Below are 7,927 nucleotides of genomic sequence, written 5' to 3'. Positions count from 1 at the left end.
CTTCCGGAGATTTGAACATGGATGAGACTACTTGCAAATCGATTCCAAATACCAAAACTCACTGGAGTTGGTGATGAGACTTGCATTCATATTTCTTCTGTCCTCCTACACTACAAGCGTATAAGTGACTCGAGAGATTTGAACACGGGTGGGACTACTTGCAAATCGATTACAAACACCAAAACTCCAGAAATCAGAATTAGTGATCTAATGATAAAATGTTTTGTAGATTATAAATAAGTGATAAAATGTTTTGTTTTGTTTATTTTTTTTTTATTTTTTTTTCAGAAATTCAGCTATTGAAATTTTCATAAAACTATAAATTTCCACTGTTTAAAATGCTTTTTTTTTTTAATGTACAAATTCATTTCTTAGAGGTTTTTGAAAAACTTAGATGGTATATTACCCAAAGAGCTCAAACAATACCACTTTGAAAATCATTACATTGAACATTTATTATATGACATAATGGCAGGCTCGGAAGTAAATACTAAAATATATAGTTTACTCGGGAATACATACTAAAATACATAGCTATTGAGAAAATTTGAGTTATTTATACAATGTTTTATATTATTTTTTCATTTATCTATATATATATATAATTTTATTAATATTTTTATTTATACATATATTGTATATTCTACGTTTCCTCTATTGATGGAAGCAACACTATGTAAAACTTAACAATTGGCCCAAAGTACATAGTCAACCTGTTGAGTCATCATATAGACTCTCCAACCAGTGGTCCCGCACTTCAACCTAAATTTAGTTGTTTAGGAAAACAATTAGAACGCGATATTTGGAGCATACGATATCAATTTTGAGCAATTCAAGTTGCATTGGATTCAAGGCAGTGAGATCTATGTTTTCGCACTAGTTTCGAGAATTTTTGAACACTTTCATTTTGAGCACTTTACTGATCCCCTAGATCATAAAATCATATTGATGGAAGTGGAATAATTTCAAGAATTGATCAAGAAATACTAAGTAAGTTATTTTCCACAATAAGTAGTAGGCAAGTTATGATCAAGAAATAGTAGGTAAGTTATGATTAAGGAATAAACTATCAATAAATAATAGGTAAGTTATGGTTAATGAATCAACACATTTTGGCGTACAACATCCTTCAAATAGGTAAAGGGTATTGGGATTGCTTGGATTCCAAATAGAAAAAAATAGTGTGGATAAATTTGAAATGGAAGATGGAAATATAGAGCTATTTCATATTTTTTCTATCATAGGAAGAGAGCCAATACCATTTTGGAAATGAAAAATGATAAAGTAAACTCTCTCAGATATAGTAGATTTGAGAGTTTCATAATTTTAGTTTATTTATAAAGAGTTGGAAAACACAAATATATACACAATTTTGAGGATAACCTCTTTTTAAAATATATCAAAAAAGGAATTTAAATATCTCTTAGCTTCTTTTAAAAAGGATAAAATCACAAGTCTACATGATTTCTAGTGTGTTTTTTTATTATGTAATATGATTTAGTGGAAGATAACTTAATTAGGGTAATTGAAGAAGTTGGGATTTTTGGAAGATCCTGGAAGCTTTTAGTGCTATGATTCTAACATTGATTCAATAAAAGACCGACCCCAATACTTTTCATAATTTCATGCCCATATAATTTTGTAATTATGTGTACAAAATCATAGAAATTTTTTTGGTAGTTAGAGTTAAAAGAAAAATATTTTGATAAGTTTTCTCTCAAGAAAATATGGGTTTCTAGCTAGAACATAAATACAAAAAGTTATTAGGGTTAAAAAAGGTCATCACTCAATAACAATTAAGGAATTTGCCATCAATGTTTATGAAATTAGATGTATCTAAGGCATATAACAAAATTAGTGGGCTATATTTTAGAATCATGCTTTTTCATGTGGGCTTTAGTTTGGTTAAATGGATAGTGGGTTGTATATTTTCTATTTATTTTTATTGTTTAGGGTGTTGAGGTAAGGATATCCTTTATCTCCTTTGGTTTTCTTAGTTGTGATTGAAGGCTACGGTAGGGATATTGTGGAAGCAAAAAGACTAGTGATTATCACATGGGTCAACACTGGAAGGGCTTTATCATTGAATTATTTATTATTTGTTGATAATTCTTTGTTGTTCTCTAATGGCAGTGTAAGGGAAGTAAGGATACAATAGGAATATTTGATACTGATGAAGTAGCTATAATTATGGAGTTATATTTACAAAAATATACAATCTTCTTTAATGGCATGGATCAAGATAATAAGCATATATGTTGTTGAGTCTTTTTTCTTGTAAACTCTTATAAGTTCAATATGGATTCAAACATTTAAGTTTTATATTAAAAATAAATGGATATAGAAAAATTGATTTTGATTGTCTCGTTGAAAAAATCAAGTTCAAGATTAATAATTGTTATAATAAATGGTTGTGTTTAGGTGGGAGGATGACATTAGTAAAATCTGTCTTGGAGGCCATGCATGCTTTTTTTTTTAAATTCCTTTTTCTATACTCATAAAGGAGGCCTCGTAAATATTAGAAGACATGTTTTAAATTCTTATTGTGTAAGAAAAAACAGAATGATGGAATTACTTTAGTAAAATTGAAGATTATAGCTAGGCCAAAGGATAATTATGTGTGGGGATTGAAGAATATTAATCATTTTGGTAACCCATGGGTAAATGTTTTTTCGGAAATTCTTTACTAAAGAAGTACTTAGGAGGAACATTGTAAGATGGAAGTATTGAGTCCATGGACATTTACTCATTGATGTTGTCTTTACCCTTGGTTTTAGTGAAAGGATAAGATCGATGGAAGATTTGATTATCATTATACAAAAGGGAGGATTTTGTATCCTCAATAACATGGGAGATTCAATCATCAGAGATATTTGGTAGCAAGATTATAGGTTAACATAGTTAATTATTTAGTAGGGGGAAAGAAACTTTATGGAGTGCTTGTCTAGAGAATCAAAGGAAGGATCATATTAGGTTGAGATGGGAAATGGAAACCCTATCGTGAATTTGGAAGTAGAGGTAGATCTGGAAATTAAAATCCCACAAAAATATTATAATATTTCTCTAGATAGTTTAAAGAATAAGGCATCAACATGGGAAGTATTGTAGAGGAGTAGATAGGAGATGGGGATATATGCATTGTGTATAGGTAGAACTTGTATATCATTTTCTAATCCATTATCCATATTCACATACATTTGGAAGGAGGTAGAGAAAATTTCAGATGTTTCAAATGAGTGGTTTGGTGATGTTATAGAAGAATCCTTGAGGAAATGGTTTAAAAAAAAGATTTCAAATAACTCTAATCCATTTCAGACATAGTTAGTTGGGGTATATGGTTGGCTAGAAACTCTTATTTGAATATAAATATATTCTAGATTTTCAAGTGTACGAACAAGTGAAAACAATGATGCTACACTTTAGTATTCATGTGAAGTAAGGATGTGCAAGAAATTGATGTGATGTAACACCCTTTTTTAAACCCCATGTTTTGTAATCTGTAATTAAGACTAATAATGTTGGAATAGCAAATGTGGATTTTGTGAATTTACTTGAATTGGAGAAGGAAAATAATGTAAAAGTCTTCATTTTGAGCTAGAGGCCATAATAATTTCCTAAATAGTTGGTCTTAGTTTAGCACATAAGGAACTGATAAAAGGGAAGGAATGAGGGACTACTAGATGATTTAAGGACTCCCTTTGTGTTTTGTAGCCCCACAGTGGCCATACTATAAATGTTAGTATGCCTAGGCTCAATACTTTAAAGATTGAATGTTGATTTCCTATATGTGAAGGAGAGTGGCCTTCATATTCTCTACTCCAAATTGAATTAGTTGAACCTAAAAAAGACAAAAGAAAAAATCAATCATAAAAATGTTAAAAAAGAAAAACAAAATTAACCTTTAAAAATAAGAATTAAAAAAAATTAAAAAATACGAAGAAATAAATAATAACAAAAACATGTTTTTTAAGAAAAACATAAAAAATGCAAGAAAATAAAAAATAGCTTGTAAACTATAAAAATTTATTTTTTTGTTTTTTGTTTTTGTTTTTTAATTTTAAAAAACTATAAAAGTACAACAATTTTAAAAAACTATATATATATAAAACTATTAAAAAAAAATAACATAAAAAAAAATAAAATTTTTTAGAACATTATTATTAAAATCTTAGAAAAGATTAAAAAAAAAAATGGAGGGCGGGGCTGCAATCCGATTCCCAAAATTAGATTTCAACCTCAGGTAATTAAAAAAAATAATATATATATATATATATATATATATATTTTAAGTGGGCGGGGCTGAAATCCATTTCTGAGAATTAGATCCGATTCTCAGAATTGGATTTCAATCTTTTACATGTGTACATTACTCAAGTAACTTCTACTCAAAGAAGTGAACTTATATATTCTTTATTCTTTACCATGTGTCCATTATTTAAGTAACTTCTACTCAAGGAAGTGAACTCATCCATTTTTGATCTTCTTAACTTGATTACCCAAATACCATATATCCATAATCATCCTTGCAATAGGACATTTCAAAATTGGTATTCGAACACTTTACACCAAAATTTATAAATAAGTGATTGAATATACTCATTAATTGTTGCAATTAAAAAGGTTCATTATGAAAATAAAAGCATCCAATTTTTATGGTTGAGTATGAAAAAAAACAAATGTAATTTGTCCAATTATGGAGATTATGAAAAAGTTCTAAACATTCTTCCTTTTTCAAAATGCATTAGACAATGAATTAACTAGCAATTTCACTAGATGTTGCAAAGAAAATGTCGTAAAGCATAAATTTGGGAAGAATCATGATATATAAAAATTCATTGAAGATAAAAATTAGTAAACAAAATTCCACTCAAATTTAGAAGATAAAGAGAAATCATTTACATTATGCCAATTTGACATATTCTATAACCTTTCCAACATAGATTGCCTCTTAATCTTCAAAGATGGTCTTTCAAGTTCCAATAGCAAATATTTGATAGATTTTCGAAATACACAGATAGTAGATGACACCACCAGATAAGAAAAATAAAACAATATTAATTCATGAACAATATGATGACTATTTTTCCAAAACTAAATTTGTATCACAACCTCACAAATTTCAGACATCATCACGTATTAGATGAAAATGAGCAAGACATCAACTCCCAAATATTCATAAATTTTGGTGTAAAATCTGCAACTTTGATGGGAAACTCTGTTGCAGTGCAGTTGATGATGTTTAATATCTCTAATGTTTCCTCTAAGAACATCATCTCTTAACATTGTAAAGAAATATTTTGAATTACAAAATAACATAGATTTTATTTATTTTTATTTTATTTATTTATTATTTTATTTTTTTTAATTTTAATATAGGGTTATTTTTATTTATTTTATTTTATTGTCGGATAAGATTTGGTTCAGTGATCACCTTTCATTGATTTTGAATTTATGACAATGCTTCTGTTTTTTTATGAAAAACTGGTTTCTTTCTAACAAATGGTTCTCCCTTTTACGACACATTTTTAATTTTTTTTATGCTGATGAGGATTACTGTCATCTATGTAACAATCATAGCCCTTCGATTTTAAACATGATTTTGATCTAATTGCACGAAAACATTACTAATGTGATTGGTACATGTTTGAGTAAGTCATTGGAATTGTATGATTCATGTGAACTCTAGAACATCTCGACTCTTGCCAACCTTGAGATATTTGGTTTACCAATGCCTATAACAAGCATCCACTACTTCTGATGTTCTTCATAAACATGCAACCCACTGTTGAAAGCTCTTGTATTATTTCCACAAATTTCTCGAGGCGAAGGAATAAAACGAGGAAGGAATTGAATCACCTTGGGTAGTGCACTAAAGAAGAAATATGTTCAATTGAATCCATGCCCTGTAGAGTCTTTACCTGGGGAATTTTATCAGGACCAATACTTCCGTTTGGTATGGATGTAGACCAATAGGCAATAACTACAAATAATTGATTTTTTTTCAGAATGTAATATTGCAGGGAATTTTGATCTAGGTCATCACTTCCTGGAGTAGAAAAAATATTGACTTACAAATATTAAATAAAATATTCCTACACTAAATAATGTATAGACTCTAGCATTCATGTAAACAATTACTTTTGCATTGATGGATTCACTCACATGAATGATTACCTCAATGTTGACAAAAATTAAGAAAAAAATTCCTTCTTAATTCATAATTTGTGCACATAACATGTTTTTTCTTTGAATTGGTGTTCTATAATTTTTCTTCATTAAAATAATATTAATGATACATGCAAGTATTCCACTGGGTGAGGAATGAGACGGGCCACTTCATCTCAAAACAACAATCATGCACCTAAGCTTTTGTGTTCCTTTATTGAATAAATGACAAAAAATCTTTAATTATGATTCTTTTAGATACTCATTATGAATGTATGCTTTCATAGAATTACTAGTGAAATTGCTACACAGAGGTGGGTCCCAGGTGGTCCCTTGTCCCATAAACAAGTGGGTCTCATACACCAATTTGGTGTCTGACTTGGCCGTGACCTTAAAATTGGATAATAATAATAATAATAATACCCATTGTAGAATGTATATGTGTTACATGAAGGTCAAATATGTTAGTTTTATGTGCACTCATTACTTTATTATTAGATAACATAGACACACCTTACATTTTGATGGCACATGTGACTTATAAGTTGTGAAGTTGAAAAATGGATTTAATTGATATAATTGGGTAGTTAAATTTGAAAAAAATCAATTATATATATATATTAGGATGATTATTAACATATATTTTTATAATTGATTCATTAATTTGTCTTGTTGGTTTGACTCATAAGGATTTGAACCTTGATTTCATGGTTTATATAATACTTGAACTTTGTTTTCATGGTTTACATAATACTTTAGAGCATGACTATTGCCAATTGAGTTCCCCAATAGACTAATTGATTTAACAAATTTTAAAAAGTACAAAATATCTAAAGTTATTTAAAATTTTAATTTTTGTTTAGTAGATGTTAATAAAATTATTAAAGATTTATAATTTTGGTGATTTATAAAGTTTGGAAATTCAACCATCTTTGTAATAAATATTTTAAAATAATGTTTTTATTTGTGTATATTTAGAAAACTTTAACAAAAGCGTGTTTAGTCTTCAACCTTTTAGGTGTAATAAAGATAATAGATTCAAATGTTTTGAGAATTGTCCAATCTCCACTTTCACTAAAAAGTTAAAGGGATTTGGTTCATATTTTAGGGAAGTTGATTTTCTTTTTTATGCTAGTCAAAACAAAAAAATAATTTTAGTTTCAATTTTCTAGATAAAGATGGACCATTTTCTTGTAGTATTTTATCTTCGTTTGATTTTATAACTCTTTATTGCACCAAAAAAATTCTTTAAAAACAAATGAATTAATACTTTTAATATTATCAGTGTATTGCAAGATGCCATCGTCATGTATTCCCTAAAGATTTAGTCATATCTTGCATCTCTACACTCAAAAAATGGAAACTCTTTATTGCACCAAAAACTTTCTTTAAAAACAAATGTAATAATACTCTTAATATTGCTAGGTAATAATACTCTTAATATTGCTAGTGTATTGCAAGATGGCATCTTCATGTATTCCCTAAATATTTAGTCATATCTTGGCATCTTTGCACTCAAAAAATAGATTTGTAGCTTGAGAAATTTGATCCCTCTTGGCACCTAATAGATCTAGAGTTAAGATAAATTAAATTGGTTATATATATATATATATATATATATATATATAAGCTGGTTTAATTTTTTTTTATATCACCGATCTTAAAAAATAATTACTTCATAAAAAAGTGTTTAAACATTAGTGTCTAAACAAAATCTATTTATATACACTTTAAACAACCATTAAATTACCAATTTCAAAAA

The sequence above is a fragment of the Pinus tabuliformis genome, chromosome 7 (assembly GCF_031772625.1).
Source record: "Pinus tabuliformis cultivar Carrire ecotype Pingquan chromosome 7, CPIR1, whole genome shotgun sequence".
In the NCBI taxonomy this organism is placed as follows: domain Eukaryota; kingdom Viridiplantae; phylum Streptophyta; class Pinopsida; order Pinales; family Pinaceae; genus Pinus; species Pinus tabuliformis.
The sequence above is the reverse complement of the archived record's forward strand: the minus strand, read 5'-3'. Positions refer to the sequence as shown.